This window comes from Ostrinia nubilalis, chromosome 24, assembly GCF_963855985.1.
Source record: "Ostrinia nubilalis chromosome 24, ilOstNubi1.1, whole genome shotgun sequence".
Classification (NCBI taxonomy): Eukaryota; Metazoa; Arthropoda; class Insecta; order Lepidoptera; family Crambidae; genus Ostrinia; species Ostrinia nubilalis.
In genome coordinates, this window is record NC_087111.1 from 3225295 (window position 1) to 3250522 (window position 25228).

The 25228-nt window shown below is 37.5% G+C and overlaps 1 protein-coding gene across 1 annotated transcript in view; it reads left to right on the forward strand.

Annotated features, from left to right (window-relative positions):
* Positions 1-3113: 3113 nt before the first annotated feature.
* The window catches only part of LOC135083913 (C-terminal-binding protein), a 119480-nt gene continuing 97365 nt past the window's right edge, over positions 3114-25228 (forward strand). The window contains exon 1 of the mRNA XM_063978666.1: positions 3114-3394. The gene's annotated coding sequence lies outside the window, so the exon portion shown is untranslated. The remainder of the gene's footprint in view (positions 3395-25228) is intronic.

Sequence of the window (25228 nt, forward strand, 5' to 3'; positions counted from 1 at the left end):
TAAATTGAAAAAAATATTTTACTATTGCCGCGGCAATAAATTAACTAAAAAAATTGTATCATTGTGTAAAAAACGCAGAAAAATGTCCATGCACTTAACACAATAAATTTTTGAAAGTATTAAAATGCATGCATAACGTAGTTTTAGAACGTACGTTGTCCCCTTCATACCATAGACACAAACGTTTAGAAATCCGTACAACTAAAAAGGTTAGTCAAGAACATCTTAAAACATAATAAAATGCCACGGGACGGGCACGGACCCCTAAACCAAGAGGGCCCCAGGCCCCAGAAATAAAATGCACCATGTGCATATACAACAGGATGGAATTTTGTAATGCCACCTGGAGGAAAAGTTCTCCTGTACTTGTTACTTGTATAATATGGTCTGGTGCCCCCCCAGGATGTTGGGCTACTGATTTTAAGATGATAGTTGATGGTACTAGCTCTTGAGCTATGATACTAATAACTAATAACTGGCTATTCAAATGCTTTATTGAAATTAAACTGCAACGTGACGGTTTTTATTGGGAAGGGAAGGGACCAGTAGCGGCAGTAGCGGTGCCGGTGTTAGGGTAGGGCGCGGTTGGGCGATCGACCAGTTCGCCGGACAAAAGGGGCGCACAGCGTAGCATGAGTTGGTGACACCCCCCTCCCCCCATTCCATAAGATGGATATATAGCGGGTAGCGGGGAGCCAGGGCAACCCAGAATGGTCTATTGCCCCCATGATTTTTGACGACAATGGGAAAGAACTAATTTGCGCGACTGAGTTGTTACTCGGTTGTCACACCCTGATGCTTGGCACCCGGGGCAGACGGCAGACCGCATGAATAGTAGGTAAGTAATAGAAGGAAAATAAGCTGTTAATCCGGCACTGGAAGTTCCTGTACCATGGGGGCTCCCCCTATCATTGAATGGCTGATACGGCGCAGCCGCGATAGTCAAGGTTTTGCGTAACCCATGCAAAGCCTCGACTACAGTGTGTCCATGTTGCAGTATTTTATTTATTTTAAATTCTCTCACTATTTTTTTTTTTTTTTCAATTTATTTATTTATTTGCCAGCGTCCAATCAAATCTCGTTCTCAAATAATTTTATTTTAACGTTAATACAAAGGATGATGGGCACAAATGTATGGAAAGTGGTACCCGCTCCAATAGCCATAACCAATATATATTTTAAAAGGCCTTTAGATGTAGGAAAATGTCTGCTATGGGGCCAGTTCTAATTCACGTTTTGAAAGCAGTAATTCCACTAAGTATTATAATGAAAGTATAACACAATCCTCCATGTATACGAGTATGTATTATGACTACAATCTATTAATATAACTAAAAGAAGCATTGAAAAGGGAAGGATTATACCTACGATGAACTACCCAAGCTATTAGCCCTTTATTCGCTTTCATAATCATCATCATGATCATTTTAGTCATAGGACGTCCAGTTGAACATAGGCCTCCCCCAATGATTTCCACAATGGCCGGTTGGTGGCGGCCTGCATCCAGCGCCTTCCCGCTACCTTTATGAGGTCGTCGGTCCATCTTGTGGGTGGACTTATTGGGTATTGTGGGTTTATTCGCTTTAGCAACTCATAATAAAACCCTTAAGAAGTAATAAAACTTTAACCCCTTTATTCATAAACGTTACACCCTAGTTGAACTCTGGCTTAAATTGTCATTTGGTATGGAAATGTCATTTTAATCCAAGGCAGGCCTGGCTCACTCCGCGCGGTACATCCGATAATTACCTACAGCGAAGCGCCCCGCCGGCGGGTATTATATCAGTCGAGTGTCACGCGCGCGCCCGTTAGGACGCTGGCGTGCGTTAAAGTATTCTATGATCGAAGTATTATTTAAAAATGGACATAAAGAGAAAGAAATATTGTGCGGCGTTCGGGTGTTTAAATTCGAAAAGAAATCGACCGGATTTATCTTTTTTTTTCGCTTCCCAAAGATGCTGAAAGGTATGTTGGCCATGTAGGTAATCAATAATTCTTAGGATAGTTTAGGAACCTAACCTACTATGACTACTGCTCAGAATGCGTTCGTTCGTTTCAGCCAAATGACGTCCACTGCTGGACAAAGGCCTCTCCCAAGGTTTTCCATAATGAATGCATATTTACCTACATACGTACCTCATTAGAAATAAGTAGATTAATTATTTTTTCACTAGACAGCAACCCTAACAGCGTAAGAAGAGTTCAGAGGCACGCGATAGAAAGAGACAAAACTTGTAGGTGAATAAAATTGTAGGTACGTAGTGCTGTGCGAGCTGAATTCCACTGTATCGCGTCGTAGCAAGACTCGCATTTATTTAAATCGTCTTGCGGAGTAATCCTTCTGTACCTGTACTATTACTTATTCTGTGTCCAAGGTTCTTCCTAGGTGTAACTTTTTATTAATAAGGGGGTAGTACTTCTTTGAATAAAAATATTAATTTCACAATTATCCCCATCAATAATTATAGAGTTAAGGAAGGATGCTGGAGCAGTAAACCCTTCCTGCCTCGCATAACCTAAGTACCATACGATGGACACGTATGATACTTCTTCTTCTTCTTCCTCGGTCCCTCACTGATGAGGATCGCGACCACAGATAGTGTTCCTCCACAGACTGCGGTCATAAGCTGTGTGGACCGCACGATGCAAACTCCCGCCCACCGTCTTCCTCACCGCGTCCGACCATCTCGTCGGTGCCCTGCCCCGAGCGCGTCCCCCTTCATACTGTATGATACTTACTTAGGTTACACAAAAAGTATCTTTATCTTCGAACGCAACCAGATCTGAGGCTGGTGGCCATAGTAAATGTTGTTCGTCTTGGTAAGACCTTTCAAATGACACGACAAACATAACTATTGGAGCCGGGTACCATTCTGCAAAAAAGTATGTATATCTTCGTACACAACCAGATCTGAGGCTGGTGGTCATAGTAAAAGTTTTTCATCTTGGTAAGACCTTTCAAACGATACTAGACACATATCTATTGGAGCCGGGTACCATTTTGCCCATTGTCCTTTTATATTGTCAATGTATTTTACGATTTTATCCTTAGTCTGAGATTTTACGAACTCGGTTTCTGAACTGATCGGGCATAGACAAGAAAATTTGTCCATGCGTTTGCGGCGCGTCAGCTTAGCGCGTCACTTTCGTTACGCAAATCCGCCATTTTGTACGTAGCTGGCGGTGCTTCAGGGTTTACTTTGTCGGTTTAGTGATTATTGTCACGAAAAACTATAAACTTTGTTCAATAGACTTTTGAAGCTGACTGTGGACGATTTCGACTCTTCTGTGAAGTAATTTTGCTGCAATACCTTGTGCTTTCGTGATTTGTGAGTGCCCTATAATTGGAGCGCGTGGCTGGTGACTCTTTGTTGTTGGATTCGGCTTATTTACGGTGAGTTTCTATTTGTATTTATGTATAAAATGAGGTTAAGATGAAGATTGAGCGCGGGATAGCATTTTAGTTGGTGTAAAAGTGTCTGAGTGAGTGTAATTTGCGAAAATGTGGTAGCGTCATGTAAGCGGCTCTTAGCGCGGCGCGGTGATTGCTGTGGCGATGGCTGACGGCCGACGACATTATTCTCGCGGCAGCGACGCCGACGCGTCACAAGTTGGGCGCGTAAGAAACGTGTTGGTTGTGAATTGACTTTCTAGAAGGCTCTATGTGAAGTTTTTGTCTAATAGGCGGCAAAACTGACTCCAACTGACCTACTTTTGATTGCCTGAATGTGATTTCGGTGTGTTGCTAGGATTATGTGAGTGCAAGTGGCTACCAGACGAACAAGTACAGTGTTGTTGCTAAGATCTTGTTGAAGGTAAAGTCTTTTTATGGTTAAGCGGTCGGTAATTTAGTTTTTGCCGGTCCATAAAACTTTTGTAGATTATAACCTAGATTTGGGGAACAACTCATAAGAAATTGTGTGATGTGGCTTCGGTTGGCCTAGAAACACCTGTAAGTTTAATTGTACCTAATATCTGGATTATTTACTTTATAGAAAGTCCACTTTATTACTATTCGATTAATGTCTTCAAATTTGAGAAAAAGTCATTGTAACTATGCTTTTCAGAAACCCATTGTTCATCTTACAAGTTAAATTAGTTAGTATTGACTTTCCCCTCAACTAACTTTGAATGGATTTTGTTTGAAAGTTTTGTCTTTCATTATTCACCTATTTTCCTTCTGTACAAGTTTACTAAAGAATTCTTTCTGGCTTTCAATTTTGTTTGAGCCAACTTGTACAATGTTTGTTGTTAATTAAGTTTGATAAAACAAATGAAATCATGTTGAAATTTGTTTGTCAGATTTCACTTCAAAGGGAAAACTCTTATGAATTAACTTTTGTAATAAATCCAAGCGAGACTGTAACTTAGTATACCAAAGAATTTATTGCTTTTGGTCAAATGTTTTTCAACAAAGTAAAATTTTATTGTTCAATTGCCGCACAAAATTTTTCAAACATTGAAGACAAAGCTAAGTCAATTGTGAAACAAATCAAACACCATTCGTCTTTTATACTATATGGCATCCCTACTCAACTCTGTATAATCAAAATGCAAATAAAATTTAAGTTTTTCTGATAGGATAGGTGAAGAAAGTATGCCCTTACAAACCAAGTTATCCGTAAACTATTATTGGTCAAAATAATATCTTCAACTTGATCAATAATGACTCCAGAAGAGGTTTGACTTTGAGAAAGACTTTTTTAATTCTTATGACAGTCATGTTTCAATTTCCATAAAATGCAACTCATCATGATCTGCATTTTTACTTATCTATCAATCGACTATTGAGTTCTCAAATCAAAAGCCTAATAAAATAAACTACGAAGTTCCTGAACTTATTAAAGTAGCTGTTAAATTATTGGAACCTTTATTTGAAGTACAGATTAGAGCTAGAAAACAAATTACGTATTGTGCCTTTAATCAGCGTAGGCAAACTTTCTTCTCGACTTTAAAACCAACGCGCAATTCTGAAAGTCCTTTATACGCGGAACTTTATGCCGTAACTGTTTCACTGATACACACATACAGCTAGCTATACACGTTCACATAGAGACCGCTGTTTGCCGTAAACAGAGACGGCGTCGGATCGCCTCGACCTATCTTCGTTATGCTTGTAGCTATATCAAGACAATGTACACTTGGCTAGAAAAGTCGCTAAGACTTTAATTAAAAACATTGGTTTAATTTAAACCGTTGTTTAGGTAACTGTAAACTCGCTACAAAACTGATTACATATTGATTTTAAAAAGTTATAACCGTTGTTTAAGAACTGGGTAACTCAACCAAATCTTAAATGTTTAATAGGCGCAATTATCATAATTTTGATGTATCAAATCAACGCAATTACGTGGCTCTTATCTTTATGTAGCGACAAGACAACTGGCCGTGTTCGTTATCGAATGTTACCCTAACGAGGGATAAATAAAAATAAGGAAACGACTATTGCAGCCGACTGCACGCTAGTGATACTCTAGCTAGGTACGTATACGTGCGCTAGGTGACTCGGACTGCGTAGGGGTGCCAATTAGCAAAATAACACGTTAGTTTTTATAACCGCGCCGTTTTAATTAAAAGTCGTCAGCGCTGGTGCAATGTGACGTAATATGTGTTATATTCTCACATCTTTAAGGCTGGGTTTTGAAGGAAATTATAGGGAAGCACGCAGACGTGCTGCATGGTTTTTGATGTCTAATTAATGTTGCGTTTTTCTTGCGGTATCCAATCCCTAGTTAGAGTATTTATACTGCCTTGTATGAAACTCCGTGCGGTTTTCTTCGTTGAACTTCTGAGATAAATCGCAACTCCCAAGTATTACATTCATAAAGCTCGTAGGTAGGTATTAAATCTCAAGCGCATATTCAGTTCTGTGATTTATAATGCGGACCAAATACTTATACACTAAATCAAATCTCGTATTCTGTATGTCTTTGCTTATGTATATTGGCTGCAATCACGCTAGCTCATTAAAATTTTTACGTCACACGTTTTTGCGCGCCCAGCGGACCGTACTAACCACACTACTTTTCCCAGACATAGTTCCATGCGATTGCAAATGGCTGGCATTATAACGTTTACTACGACACGATGTTAAACCGTAATTTTCCATCTGTGCCGGATTGTTATTCGTATTACCTACGTGTTTTTAAAATCAACATTACCTTTTATGTAGAATGGAAACTTTCAGACATATTATTAGCTGAATAGGTTATGTAATTAAATTGCTCGTTATCTATTTATTTACATTTTTAATTATATTCGCCTACACGACAAGACAATCGAATGCATTGAAAAGTCTTTAAGAAATTCCATCTGCCAATAAATGGCAAATGTTGATGGATCGTTTTATAACAACGGGTAATTTGAATAAATTGACACCCCCGTCTATTTTTATCGTATATATTTTAAAATTATCATATTCATTAGATGTGAACATAGGCGAGGTTCTCGCATCTGATAATTACAAATGTAAAAAAGTTAAGTGCGGTTGATAATGATCGTCGCGACAACTGGTAGGCAGAGCTAGTGATGCTAGAGACTCGGTTAAATGGACTCTTAAAAGACCTAGTTTTTAAGAGTCGACTACAAAGTAAATTGAAAGCTAGTTTGAGATTTTATAATAAAATTTGAAAGCTTGACGACTCGTTTATGAATGACTCTATCATAAAAAATACGTGTTTTGTATCTTACAAACAAGTATTTCTGCACTAAAAATAAGAGTACTTAACGTCCATAATGATTATGGTTGTATTATTAGCAGGCCGTATTATGACTACCGAAACAAGTTATTTATGTTTTAACTATACAAGTTAAAAACAAATTGGGTCTTACGACGCTAATTATACTTGGGTCAAAAGACAAGAACTTATCGTAAGGCGTTAAAAATATGTCGAGTCCTATTGTAAAGTCTATAAAAAGGCTGAATCTCTTGCATCACTACAGGTAGCCCTAGCGGAGTGTGCGGACCACATCCGTTCGCGTATACACGGTTACACACACGCTCGCACGTAACCGGCCTGCCCGTCGATCGGCTATCGATTGCGCTTTACAGGGTGGCCACTGGAAATAAATTCTGCAATAAATGTTAGGAACATTATTATTACTTATTGCACGTAACGTTTATCGCTAAAGTAATTAACCACTTCGAAATTAACGCAATTCGAAAATAACTCGCACACTACGACACGTAATTACGAAACACACAATTCGTTCAAACAAACAATAATTAGATGAGTTTATTTTAGACGAAAGTCATTTGACTTTCGCGTATCGAAATTAATCAATCCAATAAGAAAAGTTATTAATTTTGCAAAGTATAAAACAATACATCCTGTATAAAGTTCACAACTAAAGCTGCTTCGATGCACAACTCGCCGTTTTAAGGATGCCGCGATCGTTTTTTGTTGTTCGATATTAAGTTATTTTTTATAACTAACATAATGCTTGGTGTTTTTTAAGGCCACGTGGAGTATTGAACTCGGTATTGACGATGCCATTAGCAATGTTTACAGAAATGTATAGAATCACTTCAGCAACATTGAGTGGGTTTTTCTCGGTTCTCAAGACGGGTTATTTTCTTAAACTGCTCTGTGTGTTGTAATAATATCATAATCGTAACCCCACGTGGCGTGTAATTCGCTTATACAGTCTGGTTTCGCCATTTTTGCGATGTAAGTAACTTTTTAAGACGATCTAATTTAGTCGTTGAAAATTCAATAAAGTCTACAAGCTCAGCAGAACTTACAGTTAAAGTTTTAAATCGCGTGTAATGTCTACATTCGAGTCTACATGTTGGTAATCAACATGACAGCCAACTAACTTCCAAGAATAACATTATAAAGTCTGGCTTGATATTTAATAATATTTATGTATTAGAAGCTACCTAAAATGAACAGACACATTCGTCTTGATAATTTTGCGAATGTGACATGTCGTGAGCAAATTCGTGAATAAATTGGAGTGCTTGTAATAAATGTATTTTGTGGCTAATAGGCTTAGCACTCTCCAATTAATTCAAGAAAACATTGCATGTTTAAAGGTCACTTTTCCTTTTAGTACGAGAGCCCACGACCAAAATTTTTGTCTCATAGCAATACGGCCAAAACCGCATCAAATCGATAGATACGATTATCCTGAACTCGAAAATACCAATATCAGACATTTTCCGCGTAGCGTTTGATCTGACCGAATTTTCAAAATTGTCAAAGAATTTTACCGAACTGCATCATAGCAATATGTCTGATTTGCAGACTGTAGTTGAATGATAGTTCTGAGATACCGGAAACATTATTTTCAGACGTTAGTGGTGTAGCGCAAACCCGTAAAATCACTTAAAAAAATTAAAAATGAGACAAAAAAAATGTATCATAGCAATACGTCTGAAAATCTTTTTTATTAGTAAATTTTGGTTATTTGATGCGAACAAAACAATTTTCAGACGGAAATGTGAACACATTAAATTTTGAGACCGTTTTGAAAATGTTAACAAATTTTACCGATCGGTATCATAGCAATATGTCTGAAAATTGTTGGACATGATAAAATAAGTTGTCCACATGTGCAAAAAATTTATATCAGACAAATTAAGTGTAGCACCTTCTCTATCATACAACTTTTTGATACACTTAAAGTGTCTGAAAACAGGTTTTTGGTAATCATGGCAGCAATACGAAAAGGTGAAAAAAAATATTATCCGTATTGCTATGATACAGGTCGGCTAAATTTGTTGACATTTTCAAAAATGCGCACAGGCTATATGCTACGCGCAAAATGTCTGAAAACAAACTTTTTCGTAATACAATTATAAAATCTATGTACATTTTCACTATCAGACGTATTGCTATAATACCGACTGTCTTTTTTTTTTGACACAGCAGAAATGGCCTCCCACGCAGTTGCTACACTTTCGACCGTTACTACACACCTAGTCGGGTTCAGAATCATACAATCTAACGATTTTATAGGGTTTTTGCCGTATTGCTATGAGACATGGTTTTGGTCGTGGGCTCTCGTACTATTTGACTTGAAATATTTTGAGGTTTTGAGTCACCATAACTGGAGACAAGATGACGTCGCCCGACAGTAAAGAAATGTGTACTGTAGTCATTTGTCTTTAATATGGCATTTCCTCATATCGCTCGTCTTTTCGTATGCGTGTGAGTAATTGATGTAGGATCCCACTCACCCACCGTATCCATGATTGCTTCGGCGAAGGCTACCTTTCCAGCGATGACGTCACTCAACTCGAGCGCCGCCGTGAGTCATGCTCGTCTTTTGACCTGGATCTAGACCATTTTTTGTCAGTTCGATTCGGTTGATGTGACAAGTTTCAAACGAGTTTCGTTGGAACTTTATGACGTGGATAAATTTAGTGTTGAAACTTGGAAGCGTTAATAAAACTTATTTAAATGAAGCTCGCCAATTCGCCAGAAATTTTATAAATGGCTGGAAAGTTCTAACAATTAATTTTATTTTAGAACAGTTAGCTGTAAATCTCATTACATAATTTTAGTCGTAAAAGGAACAAGACGATTACTATTTATTATATTTGTCTGTCATCGGCCTGTTAGAGTTAAATTAAAATAATTTTAATTTGATTCGAGTGACAGCGGATTTAAAAAAAAAACTAAATCAAAAATATTTATTCAGTTTAGACCACAAGTGGCACTTATGAAGTGGACTTATTTAGTGGAAGCATTCGCAATCTTTTATTACCGTTTCAGTTTAAGAACTTCGCCGAGTGCCTTCCGCTTACAATATCCACACGCAGTCCGTAACTTTCTAAAGACGACATATACTTTCCACGGCCTCCGAGCCAAGCCTAGTAATGTATGCGCATAATCGACGGCGGTCATGACACCGACGACATTTTCGGAACCGAAGGCTGGTTCGTTCAAATCGCAAATTTGTCTCGCGTGGAGCGGTTTTTTTTGTTTAAATGTATGTTGTATTTAGTAGGACGGTAAACGGTTATTTTTTGGTTGAACTTTGTACTGAGTTAAACACATGATATTTCAAAAAGTTCAAAATAGGCTCATAATTTTTAGATAAAACCATCCTAATAATATCAATTTTGTTATTAAAAGAAAGCTAAACTAAGACACATTTAGGTAAAATTAAATGGTGTACATGTTGACTGCTGTTACAAGACGTGTGTGTCGAAGAAAAAATGAATTTGTACGATACATACGGGATTTATCTAAGGAAAACGTCCCAAAAATAACGTTTCATTTTAATACGATACGCGGGCTCACTCCAATCACAAGTTATGCTCGGATGTCGGGCGCGTGCGACGGGTTTTCCCTATGGGATGTAAAATGTAATACGTTCCCTGTGACATTGATAACCGCGATATATTCGCAACGTTTTTAGGCGTGTTGAAAATACTGTTATTATTATTACATCGCATAATGACGCGTGCCATAACGTCGCAAATACATAATTGTATGTTCAGGTATTTATTTTGTTAAGAATTGCACCTATTTTCAACTAATGCATAATGATGTAAAAAGCCGAACTGTTAAACTCGCCAATTAGTAAAACAAATTGTAAAATTAATTTCGTAGTTTTTCTGTCCACTTTCATTTGATGATCGATGAACACAATTTCATGTTCGCGTGACACTGGCTTATTAATTATGCTCCTGAACTTCCGTTGAAACGTGCACGTAATGTGTACTTATCACTCGCTCGTGTCAATCAGAAACAACTTATTCTTCGAACAAACGTTTAAAATACATAATCGATGATCGAACCGCTCATGAAAACAGTCCGATAAATAAATACTGTTCACTCGAATCACCGTTCGGTTCAATGGCATTAACAGAGATATAATTTGAGTTAGGTACGACTCCATTGTGCTGTTATTGCCCCCACCCCCTCCCACCGGGCCCAGCGGGCACCTCGCGCACTGACCGACCCATTAAAATTGTAATTAACCAACGAGCTTCGTGTATTATTGTCGAAACGCTGTCGTATCGATTCACTCGACTATATTTAATCTCGAGAGACGAAAGGAAACATTAAAACGGAACGACCGCTCTAAAACCGATCCGAGATATCGATTAATCGTTATAGTCGAGGTATAATAACGCATTGTATCTTGTAATGGCATCTACCAATAACTCGAGAGCCTGGAAAGGCTAGAGGTAATCGGTGTTATTATTTCTCTATCTGGGATAGTCTCAATAAAGCTGGAGATGAGAACAGTTTCTTCTTAAGCACTGTATAAAGCAGAAATAGCTGTAACTTGATCTATACATTTATAACCTTCGCTTAAGCTTGAATTCTATTGCCCTTCGCATTAAAAGGTTATTTTAAAGTACACATTTGCAATATTATATTTCCGAAGTAATCCGATTGGTGTTCAGTTCCAAAAGAAAATTAATTCATATCTAATACGACGAAACACAAAACGCGTGCATAAGTAGCCGCCCCACTTAAACTCGTCGCCAACAAAGTAATGTAATTTTAACACAAAGGAAGGTATGGCTTTCCCAAGAATTTGGGAGGGACATGTCTATGCCCCAGAGGGTTTCTGATATCTAAAATTCCGATGTGACCTTGCCCTGCCCTCAGAACGTGGATATAACTTACAAGGTCGTGTTATACGTTACTTGCTTTTATTAATAATAAATAATAATAATAATATTTATTCGCTCCAAAATTACAGTAAGTCTTAACCTATTTAGAGATTACAATTCAAGTGAACTATTGGGTTAGGTTACGTCGGCAGCCGTACTAGTATAAACTGTGTCACAGCTGCCTGCGCCTTCCTCCCGAGGATCTGTATCATAATTATTTTAACAGGAAAAGAACAAAACAATCTAATTAAATTAAATTAAAAAAAAGTAGGTTTAATGTTTGTTTACGGGCATTTCTCTGTAAGCTCGTACAGGTCCCATACAAATGCTGTCCTGGCAATTATTTTTAACATTTTCCAAAAAACCGTGATCCATTTCAAAGAAAATTGACTATTATTTTAGTTAGATAAGGAGTCCCACTGAAGTTATTAATATTTTCCGAGTTATTAGCGATTTTCCAAGAAATCATGACAGGGGACTGTTAATTGAGACAGAGGACTGTTATACTTTAAGAAAAAGTCATTTTAAATTGATCAATTATTTATTATTTTATAGCAAATCAATAGTAAACAAAATGTCTTTATAAAAAATTAACAGAAATAACAACTTTCCTTAATAAACATTCATATCAAAAATTAACCTTAATCTCTGAGGCACAGAATTCCGAGTACCACCCGTTCCTGCTATTTCATCATCAAATCTTTGGGGGAATTTGTGGTCAATTCAGGTTCAGCAGATTAAATATTTTCCATTATAATGCTCACAAGAACCACTGTTGCAAAAGCAGCTGACACTTTTCATTGTTAGTCATCAACATCATTTCAGCACAGCAACTCAACGGGGGTAGTGTCTTTACTTTTGCTGACGACACAGCCCTATTTTTCAGCGGAGACTCCTGGGATGACACCTTTAACAACGCTCAAATGGGATTTGACGGGGTAAATAATTGGCTGAGGCACAACCTACTCACACTGAATGTCACTAAGACGAAATATGTAGCATTTGCGTTCAGATCCAGCCTTCTTCCTTCGCAAGTATTCTCAATTACAGCCCATGGTTGCAGCCCACAACCTCCAGTAGCGCAGTGTCTCTGCCCAGTGGTACAGCGTACGGAGTCCATGAGATACCTCGGAGTCATAATAGACCAAACTCTTGCCTTTAAGTCTCATATTGACACCCTTACTTCAAGGCTACGTAAGCTTATTTACGTCTTCAAAACTTTAAAAAACGTGGCTAGCCGAGGTGTTATAAGGGCAGTTTATTGTGCACTAGGACATTCTTTATTAGAATACTGTGTCTCAGCATGGGGTGGTGCTGCCAAGTCTCATATATTGGGTCTCGAAAGGGCTCAACGTGCCCTTCTTAAGGTGGCAGCTGGGTTACCCTTCCGTTATCCTACCGTAGAACTTTACAAGAACTGGAACGTACTCACAGTTAGGAAAACTTTCATTCTCAATATCATCTTAAAAAAACACACCCAGACAGAGTATGACCCCGAGCTACTAAAGGGTAAGCGGCGAAAAGATAAAGTTTGTCCACCTTCGAAGCTAAATACCTCCTTCTCACATAAATTCTTCTGCTTCCTCGGCCCTTACTTATACAACAAAATAAACGGTAAACTTGACATTTATCCGCTCCCCAAGTCTAGCTGCAAAAAACTGGTCATAAAGTACCTCAATACATTAGACTATGAGGATACTGAAAAAATTCTTCATCCGCTTATCTAGGAGTATCAAATACTAGTTTTTGCCCGCGGTCTCAACCGCGTGAAACTTGGTTTGTCACAGATCACCATAAATTATAGCCTTTATGTTATGTTATTCGTTCCGCCCGCGGCTTCGCCCGCGTCGAGTTTTGTCTGTCACAGAAATTGTCGCGCGCGTCCCTGTTTCAAAAACTGGGATAGTAACTGTCCTATGTTCTTTCCCGGGACTTAAACTGTCTCTATGCCGGATTTCGTCAAGATCGGTTCATTGTTTTGGGCGTGAAAGAAAGACATACAGACATTCAGACAGAGTTACTTTCGCATTTATAATATTAGTATAGATAATACTGTAAGGTTTCACCAAAATTAGTTCATTAGTTTTTGCGTGAAAAAGTAACAAACATCCGGACATCCATTCAAACTTACGCATTTATAATAGGTATTTGTGTGTAAATGCTTTAGGTAAATTTCACCTTCACATCCTTATTCGCCCGAGTGTACAGACACGCGCTTCCATCTTTTCCTTCCATAACTCATATAAGTCTTTCCCTCATTCACATACACAACACATACACGACCAAACAGGCTACACTTACACATCCACTAGCACACTCACACTTTCACACTCACAGTCATATTTTCACACTCATTCATTTAATTTTTGTTACCGCATGCATTTTTAATTTATTTTTGTTACCAGCTTTTTCTTGCGGCACTGCCCGCGTATTATTAGTATTATATATTTAATAATTAGTATTAGAGCATATTACATTAAGCTGTTCTGTTATCTTTATAATAATACTGTCAAGTAACAACAAATTCGTCCTATGGCTTTTCGAATAGATGTGTAAAGTAACAGGCAAACATCAATTTGTTTTCGCAAACTATCGCACTTAAGGGTCTTACTGCTATACTACCATATAATATTCCACGGGTGGGGGCCTGGTGACCTGTAGAACAGGTTTTAAACAAAACCTATTTCAGGCACCAGTCCCACACAAACTTAGTATTAAGTACCTATAGCGTAATGTATATTTTTTTTACCAAATGTAATTTAACCTAAGTTTGTGAGGGGAAATAAATGATTTATTTATTTTATTATTTATTTAGCATTGGACGTCCACTGCTGAACATAGGCCTCCCGCCCTTCCCCAATGACTTTCACAACGCACAGTAGGTAGAGCGGCCTGCATCCAACGCCTTCCTGCTACCTGTATGAGGTCGTCGGTCCACCCACAAGGTGGCTCGGTGTCGCTTGTCTCTCGCTGCGTTTTCCGGTACATGGCCTCTACTGCAGAACCTTGCTGCCTCATTGTTAGTGTTTTATATTTATTTGAAAAGCCGAGGATGGACCAGGAAAAAATACTTGCGACCTGATGCACATATTAGTGCAATTTCAGGCAGAGGACTGTTGCCAGGGGACTGTGTATTTCGGCTAGATTTCACAATATTTACGAAAATGATGTTAAATAGTGTTTTAAGAATCTACCGATCAATTGAGACATAAATAATATATCAATGTATACTTTATTTGGAGATTATTAAGTAATTAACATGCATATTATGACTTACCAGAGGACTGTGTGTGGTGGCGATTCAAGCGCGTGTTCACCTCACAAATAACGCTCTGACACTAAAAAAATAGGCATCTCAACGCCGCATTCGGCGAGGTTGCCTTTTTTATAGCAATTGCATTTCATTTCACTCAAAAAAAACATCGTAACTATTATAGTTTTTTTATATTATGAATTTAAATTTTTGGCAGGGGACTGTATTAAAATTCTGGGGACAAAGTTTACAGGAGTTTACTAAATAAATAAAATGGTAATGAGAGCTTGTTTTACGAAAATAATATAATTTCATTATTATTCTTTATGCTATGAGCTGCCAGATGTATGTAGTTTCAATATTTTCTTTGTAAATCTCATTTCTAGGCGGAAATGAAGTGATGGGGACAGCCAGGGGACTGTATTTTTCGGGCTTCAATCGAGTCTAGAAAAAAACTAAAAATAGTTATGGTTCTAAAAACAAAGGGCCCGTAAAGTTTAGGGTATAAAGTTTCATTACGAGTGTGTTTTTTAAAAATATTTTAATTACTTTTTGAAAAAATCGGTCGGGACAGCCGATTACGAGCTTACAGAGAATCGATCAAGTATGTGTGAGGTAAGTATATGTGTGTGCGTGCATGCAAAGGTTTGTTTTATGTAGGATATTGGAGAATTTTCTCCGTCTCATCGTAATTTAGATTTAATAACCAGTCACGTATTTTGTTTATAATCGTATTGCCAAGTTATTATAATCTACAAATATGATATTGTATCACGTCCGTTTTGATTACGATTCTTTGTATTGTAACTTTTTATGTGTAATAAAAAGCTAGGAGTTCATAAATTATTGTAATAAAAAGAACAAGTAAAACTATTAAAATAGTTTTCTTTCTTATTTATGGCCGGAACTATAATATCCGCGTTAAAATTTTCTTAATTTACTACGTTATTTCTCTTTTCTTAGATCACCCAATAAGGATTTTACATATTTCTTTTTTAATTTGTTACTGTAAAGAGTATCTTAATTGCATATCAGTAAACTGAAAATAGTTTACCAGACACAACGCGGAGGCGTGTTGTGTTAGCGCATTGCTACTTCAGATTTAAAAATAAAAATGGCGCATCTATTCACGGATTTTTGCAAAACATGTGGTGAACACAGATTTTGGATTGAAAACTTATTTGTCTACGTCAAGACAAAGAAAATGCGCTTTTAAGCTTCTACATTGTAGGTAATATCAAAATAATCAAGCAAAGGTCTTAAAATTAATTGAAAACCTTTAAAAGATTAACCTAACAACGACTAACCTTGCAAAGATTACAATCTATAAAACGAAACTGTTGATGGAATTACATTCTAATTGCATTTCATTGTAATATAACAATAATGAGATATCTGATATCAGTGGTAGGTATTAAGTTGCAGGTAAATTCAAGGGATTGCAATCGATAATCATCAGTTATACTGTTCTCGTGTGATTGTGCATTTATGCACCAACAATATAATGGATGTTCTCAGTTAAAAACATGTGAAGTAGCCTGTCATATTGTTATTGAGCCGCGCTACGAGGCGAGCTATTATGACTCAATAAACGTTAGACCTTTCCGTTTATGCGTAATCGAGGTGGCAACAGCGTTAGGTTTTAAATAAATTGTGGGAATATTCGTAAACGTTTGCTAATGAGCAAATATGTTTTTTCCTATTCGTAAAATGTTGACATAATTATATTGTTACAACAGCGTAAACAGTCGGTGAACTGCGCAATGTGGAATCGAGAAATTCTGAGGATAAGGGATGGAAATAGAAACGCTCAGATAGTTTTTATTTGATTACAGTAGTTAATAAGTAAACTGTAAGTTACATTTTAAGGGTTCCAGTCCTTTAGTTAGTAGTTGAGCCAAAAGAAAAGACAAGGACACTCACTACTAACCAAATGGTGTCGAAATAATTATTTTCAATGGTAGACAATAAAAAGGGAACATCAAAGGCGCTTAATCGGAGCAAGTGCCAAGCTCTTGTATTCAGTCACACTTAAAATGGGTGCCAAGTTTAACTTACACAAACAGCTCTGAACCACATCAAGGTTGTTAAAGTGATTCATCTTTTTAAACTGTCCAGTGATTCTTACACATTTGGCAATGCAACTTGGCCTAAGATGGTCTTTTGTTAAGGGCATTTCAGTAGCAAAGATCTCAAAATTGTCAGTGGAGATCGAATAACTTCTAACTAAGATCTCCCTGAGCAGATCGTATGGAATTTCAGTAATTAACAAGTCTTGCCAGTCCATTGGGAGGCTGCACACATTATGACTGCTCGTATCGGAGATTTCTAATCGCTACTCAAATATACGTCGGTAGTTATGTACAGAGAGCTCTTCGTTTAGGGTTACCAGATGGCAGAAACCTTTTTCTTCAGAATTTCAATCTAAAGTAATCGTAATCTGTTGAACTGAATTATTAATATATGTTTTGCCTTCTGTACGTTTACAACTAATAATAAATCATTACAGGAAGTGTAATGTCTTTGGGTCTGGCAGCCCTACCTCCGCCTAGCAACCGTCTATCGCCATAGGTGTTTTACGGTGCGCACTCGTATTAAACATTTACACCGCGGCGCGATCATTAAATGTATTTAATGGTGACTTGTATGTAAGCTGTTTTCGCAAAGCCAGTTCTCCCGGTTCGGTTTTTTACGGTTTCCGCTTATTCGGTCGGTTAATGAAAGCCGGCGAGATGGGATACCTAATTGGATTCCGTTTTGTATCGGAAACCGGCGCGGCTGCGTTTCCGACGGTGTTATTCACCTCTTGAGCTCTTTGTTAACGTTTTAAGTGGAAATTCTGAGGGAACAATGTTTGGTTTGTAGATATTCCTTTTATTCTCCTCCTTAATAGAATATTACCCTCGTAATTGGTTTTTGAGTTCAGCAATACAATACGGCGCAAAGTTGGTTACACATTAAAGTTACATAAACGCCGGCAAGTGTTTGCTGTGATAGATGTGAATGCTAAAAGTTTGTTAATGTATTTCCTCGCCATTTGAACGTTACGCAACAATTCGCAGAGTCAAATCTATTCCGTCTGACTCGGCGAAGTTCTTGCTACCGACACCGCGCAGTCGTAACATAATAGACGGGAGAAAGGAACTTTCTTTAGTCAAATTGCTTTCAGCTCACCTAGTGGCGACGAGAACCAACATTGCACGATGGGCAAAAACTAAGAATGAAAAACAAGGCAGTAAAACTCGGTTCAGTCACAATGTCGAATTTGATCCGGAGTCTGCTGCTGAGTCACACAAGTGGCGAGTCAGGGCCGGGGGGCGGGGGGTGAGGAAACCGCGCAACTCAGCCACCTATTGTAGTATTGTGGAGGCAGGTTGTTTTTGCGGAGTGGTGTGTTAGCGGCCGCGGCGCTAGGCTTAAATTCAACTTGTTTGAAAAGATCTTACAGACAGCTTAAGCTGCCCGATTTTCAGCGCGCGAATGTTCCCTTTTGTACGTGTTGCACCGAAATATCCCACGGATCGCACGTGTGGGTGGACTGTACATTCCTTTTATGCACGACTTCTTACCGCGCTTTATAAGGATGCCTAATAAATGCCCCTAATTTATAATGCAAAATGGCCGTCATTAGCCTTATACAAACCTGAACAGGCATTAGCAATCTTAAGTGGAAATTAATTTTGTTTTTTCTTTAATGAGCATGTTTAGGTATCCGAGTAATTTATAGCAACACGAATAACTGTAGTTCTCTGACTGACAGAACTGACTGAATCTACTGACACGACCAAATAAAATATGATAAAGCTAAATAATCAGTACATTGGAACCAATTACGTATTACATATCTAGTTAACAATAACCGTTGTTTATTTAGCAGTAACTAGGTACATAACGTGTAAGGAAAATGACAAGGAAAACTCGAGTGGGTTATCGATTCATCGGTGTGTGAAAATAGAGTAGACAATGGATAACAATGCTAACAACTCTGCTAGAATATTGTACTTCAAACCATTGTAGTCTACAATATACAAAAAAATAATCCTATCGTAAAGTACCTAACTAGTTTTACAGAAATGTTATTCTGACGGATTACTGTCGATTCGTTTCGTCACACTTGAAAATTCCTTATATTGAAAGAAAGTAATAAAGACTAAACACATACTTTTTTCGTGACGTTTCAATTCTGTGGCAAATCTACAATAATACCCATTCTGACGATAGAGAAATCCTAAGTCGAACTGTACGTAATGAAAATCCCCCATACACCCTCACGATGTCAAGGACAGAATAAAGCTAATACAGGGTGTTCCACATAAAAATGGGGTTTATAACCCTCGAAAGATGCAGGGTGAGTCAGCGAGTAAGTTGCCTCGGACACCGTAAATGGCAATTACTTAGTCGGCAGAAACTTCTCGCGCTCGACGACTGCGCGGGGACCCGTTGTAACTCAGTTTTATTTTTATCGTCCAACTACACTTTCAGCTTTCTCCGTGTTGCGTGCACGAAATTTCAGTTTTTGCAACATTGTAACTTTGTTTTTTGAAACATTTTCCGTTGAACTGTCAAGTTTTTGTTATCAACAACCAAAAAAGGGTTAAATATAACGGCCTCAGTAGTTTTAACTCAAATTTTACACCTATTTTGTGAAGTCGCATAAGTATTTCTTACTTCCAGTTTCAGACGACAACGATTTCTATTATTCCGTCACTGCATTGTTTCAGTAAGTTATCAAGAGCTGAAGGAATAAATAAGATAAATGTATAAGTTGAATTCATGAATATTCTAGCAATAGGTATTTTCAGACGTTTCATTGTTGGGAGTGACGTCAATTGACCAGATAACAATTGGAATGTTGACATGGCTTTTCGTGTATTTCATGTATTATGTATTCTGGAACATTTTGTTATCTAACTAGCCTGTTATAAACGCGTTGAATCGATATTTCAAATCTAATTAAACATTTTTAATTAAATGTGCATTGGCTTTATGTAAGTGTTCAGCGCATTACATAAATAATAAATAAATCAATTTCCAGAAACCAGACTGCTAATTGTTTGTTATTTTTGTGCAATTAAAATCTAATAAAAACAATATCGTGGTAAATATTTTGTTTGGTACGTAATTATGTGCAGTATATTCTATTGCATAACGTAAACCTACATGCGTCGTCTCAATGACCTAACAGAGAAATTGATCAATTAAATCATTTTACATCACGAGTGTAGTGTTACTTTACTTCATTATAAGTTTGTTGATATTATCATAATGTATGTAACAAATGCGGATTTCGCTAGAAATCATCATAACTTTAATCAGGGTCTTGAAGGTTATCTTTACAATGAGCTCGAGGAATAACTAGTTAAATAACTACCTAAAAGTTGTTACTGATAGTGACATAAACTAATGGTACTTCTGGATTTTTCTTGATTAATGAACTTCGGCGTAATTTATCGCTCGCGTTAAAACTGTTTGGTGAATAAAAAAATAGAATGATGACCGATGAAATTAGCAAATTGAAATCAGTTGCAAAAATGATGCGTTTTGTTTAAATCATTTAAGATTTGATCTTAATGTTCATAATTAGTTAACTTTATTAGCAGCCTCACATGGTTCACATACGAAATACTGTAAGTCAATCAAAACCAAAACCATGGAATCGTTTTTGTCATACAACTATCAGTAGTCAAAAACTGAAGTGTCTTTATCTAAATGGGAACCTATTGCAAGCGATTCCCACCTTTATGTGCCTGATATTGTAAAGTACCTTTGGGTTGAGAGATCAGTTCCTAACCAATAAATCATCAGCTTTAGTTTGTATGTTTGCACCAACTTCACGTCTATATTTTTTCATCAAATAAATCTTTCCGAACATTTTTCCTTTGTTCGAAATATGTTCATGTTTCATCCATTTGCGCTTTCCGATCACGAACAAAATGGATCTGTCTGATCTCTGCCCCGATATTCCGGGCCATTATAACGGCTGATGGCACCAAAGTGATGCTGTGACTGGTTAATTGGGGACTATTGTCGTCAATGACTACACGTTACAGCTGTATAGTATAGTCATACAGGTATCATTAACTCGATCCGACGATGGTTAATATGGGTCTTAAAATTTTGTAGCCAATTCCGTATCATCCGACAACAAAACGACTGTGTCTATACTGAGAAATTGTAAATCTGCTTATGATTCGGGTCATGGGTCGTTACTACTGCCACACATGGACAGCGGAGGCGACACTCGATTCCGCTTACGTATTCGCCTCGACAGCTTTATGTTATCTAAGGGAGCGACATTTTTCCACTGGCTCCGAGCTGACGCCAGCGAAATGAGCCCCCGATTCGACGGTCCCACGGAATTGTTTTCCGAATCGGTCGATTCGCTTACAAACACATTTGTGATCGTAAATTTTCATTAAGACATTCCCTGTCGAACGGTTTTTCGGTAGTGCAGACGTAAGATTTTTCTATAACGTTTGTTGGATGTTTGTTATGTGCTTAAATTACGTCATTATGTGTAGAGTTTCTGATAATGTGTTTTTGGGAAATTTAGATCTGGGTGACACTATCCCAACTAATATTATAAATGCGAAAGTAACTCTGTCTGTCTGTCTGTCTGTTACGCTTTCCCGCTTAAACCTCGCAACCGATTTTGATGAAATTTGGCATAGAGATAGTTTGAGTCCCGGGAAAGAACATAGGATAGTTTTTATCCCGGTTTTTGAAACAGGGACGCGCGCGATAAAGTTTTTCTGTGACAGACAAAATTCCACGCGGGCGAAGCCGCGGGCGGAAAGCTAGTTCTATCATAATAAGGTCAAAGCTACTGTTTAGATAAAGTTGTGCTTGTGATCTAGGTAATTTACCAGAGATCTGTATGGAACTAGTCAAAATGTTAAAAAAGCTAACTCTTATCCAGGTTATAATTACTTTGATTTGTTGTTGTTCATAGTAGATGTCTATCTTAACCTGCTTCAGACCCTTACTCTCGTTATACCTATCAAATAAATCATTTGAACTCGTGTTTCCGCTCCCATTGCCAATAAATAGACACGAAGCGATTCAGATCTCGTTTCTGCGACAAATTATTCAAATAGATCTTATACTTGTCATTTGTCAGCGTTAATGGGACTTCTTAGTATTCCACGTAGATCGGATTCAGTTTCAATTTAATATTTAATCCGCAGATTATACTTGCCACTTGATTAATTCAAGACAAGATCTTTTCATTTAGATTGATTTGGGTTCCATTTGTATGTGTATAGTCGACATCAAATTTATCGTTTGTTACAATGCTACCTTACACGTGTTTGGTAGGGAGTGCGACATTTGTGTGAGACCTTGGTCATAACAAATTTCTGAAATTTCATACGTCGAGTAACGATGTGGCTGTACCTTTGACAATCCTTTTGGAATTGATTAAAAAGGTTTAATCATATTGAGTACTTCACTGCACTTTAGCGTCGACTCTACTAGCCTAGTCATTGTAATTCAGTGTTTCTATTACACAAACTATGTTATTTCGGTTTTCCTAGAAATAAATGGCATTCAAACGAAATTGAGTCATGTTTAATAATGACAGGAAAATTATAGCGTAAATTTATCGTTCTTCTGGATTGAAGTACATAAGTATTAGATTGGAACTCTAATTTACTAGCGATCAGTAAACTGTTTTATGACTTAAGAGTTAAGAGCCAATCAGGGCATCCAATCAACGTGACAAACGACATTTTACCAACAAATTGATTTCATGATAATCCCTACTTCCCTACTACTCGTAATATTTTAAATGCGAAAGTGATTCTGTTGCGCTTTCACGCCTAAAAACCGCTGAACCCATTTGGTATAGAGATTGTTTGTCCCGGGAAAGGACATAGGATATTTGTTAACCCGGTTTTAGAAACAGGGACGCGCGCGATAAAATTTCTCTGTGACGGACAAAATTGCACCTTTACAGTAATCCACAACATTTTACCCGCGGTAGTTTAAACATACATAGCTAAACCGATGTTCATTTGTTTTTTTTTTCCAATTGGCACAAACTGGATCCAAGACAACTGAGTCCTTCGACCACCTGGCTCAAGTATTTTAAACGGGTTTGCGGGACGCCATCCCTGCGAAGTTTCCTTCGATCCATCGGATTCAATTTACGGCCTCATTAAATAATACTATCCGTTTAATTGCTATACGTAATTGTTCAGCTGCGCACTTTGGAGAATGTGCATTATTATTTTATATAGAAATAGTTCTGCAAGCGGTTTTGCCTGTATGAAATTCAGTCTGTTTTCTGAAAGTTAACAGCGCGCTTGCAATCAAATAAGATAAAACATATTTTTTTCATGTTTATATTGCTAACATGACCAATTATGGGTTCCCAGTAAAAACTATTGTCTACTATTTCCCGTTGAAGGTTTATTTTTGGGACTTAAGTAACCTACGTCCTTATACTAAAGTCGCATACATGTGCCTACTATACTATCCAAACTACACGTAGTAAAAATGTACACAAGAGTAACGAACGTAACGTAAGAATAAGTATTGCAAATTAAGTCGTTGGAATTGAGGAATACGTTTTAATATTAATGATCATTTTTCCTCCTGTAAGGCTTGGTTGCACCATCCTACTTTAACTTTGTCAAACGTCAAAAATCTGTCAAGCTCCATACAAAAAACACCGGTTATCGTTAAAAGTTACGGTCAAAGTTAGGTGGTTCAACTCAGCCTTAGTCTGTTACAAAATTATAATTAAGGAAATGTGGGGAGGATAAAACTTATTAATCTCTCCACTTATTAATGCTATGATGTAAATTAAACATTGGCTTAATATTTTCTCGTGATCGCTTTACACGTGTCATCCTCCAAGTAAAGCGAATTATACAAATGGTTTGTTAACTGAATAATAAATCCATAATAAATCTTTTGATGTTTCCTTACACGTGTCCCTTTTCTGCTCTCGTCACTGATAAAAGATTTTAATTTATACCCATAAAATATTATGTAACACGCCAGGGCACTCATAACACGCGTGATGCCATTCGAACCGCGAAGAAATGAGTCATTATCATAGAATTTATTTGCATTCGCGAGTTTAATGTGTGACTCAAGTAGGTAATAAACGTGATCGTGGTTCGTTATGCTTGCACAGCAGAAATAATAATAAATACCTATTGCCTATGCACAATTTTATTGTCATGTGTTACAAATTACAATCGTAAAATCATGTATGATGTAAGTACCCATCAAACACGTTTAGAAAACGTGTAAAACTTGTACCAAAATTGATGAAACTGGTTACGGATCATGGGCCTTGATCCTAAGTGGTGAAAACTATTAATTATTATGTCGTCAAAATTAGCTTTGTGTTAGTGTAGAAGTAGTTTTATGAACAACAAATTCCCAGTACCACAATTCCACGATCCGCCGCTGCGGATGGAAAACGAGTTAATCCACTTTGACAGATAAAAGATACGGTATTGCCATTCGACTCGCATCCCTATTTGTATTCTTTTTCGCGTAGTTCGAGCGGATCATTCAATATTAATCGTTAAAACGAGCCCAGCTCCGGCGACACAGCTAGGTCGCAGTTAGGTTACGTCGGCAAGGGCGGTGACCTTGGAGCCCCCACCCTCACCCCCCCTTAACCACCCAACTACCCCACTGGGTGGGCACGAGATGTGCGCTGACTTTTGAGAACCCATTCCTTTGTAGCCAACTTCATACCTATCATAACTTATACACTTTTTATTTCGTCCTTTGTGAGAAGCATTTTCGAAACCAATTTTTATGTCAAGTGTGCGGACAATGTTCTTGTGATTTTTTTAAATATGACTGTGACTTGAAAACAATCGTCTACGTAATGGTGTGACTGACTCTACTTCGTATTTGTACAAACAACACACTTATGAGCTTTACCACTAGTAAATACGTGTATTTGTTAGAAATGTTTACACACGGCGTATTACGTGATGTCTGATGTGTGATTACGGAGCATATAACGTTACCAAGTTCTTCGATCCGAAGATTAAAATATTCCATGACGAAGTACAAGAAACCATTTATTAACTAAAAGTTGCTGGAAAAAATGTGTCGCCACATTTATCTTGAAAACTAATTTAGCGTTGAGACTTGAGACTGTGTCAAACTTTGACAGAGACTTGAATAATATCGGTACGCTTTTTAATACTTTTATTTTTGTTTTCAGGTAAGTACACCGTGGCATTACGACAAATGACAAATTGTTTGCGGTAAAACCCCGCTGTCTCCGCCTCGAGGGCTAAATTGAGTGAGTAATTTTCAGCTTTTAGTCTAATGAAAGCGTTCCCCACCTCGGCATTTGTTATTTTTCACCGTTATCACTTGTTATCTGCTCGTGTCTGTTTATTGTAACACTAGCC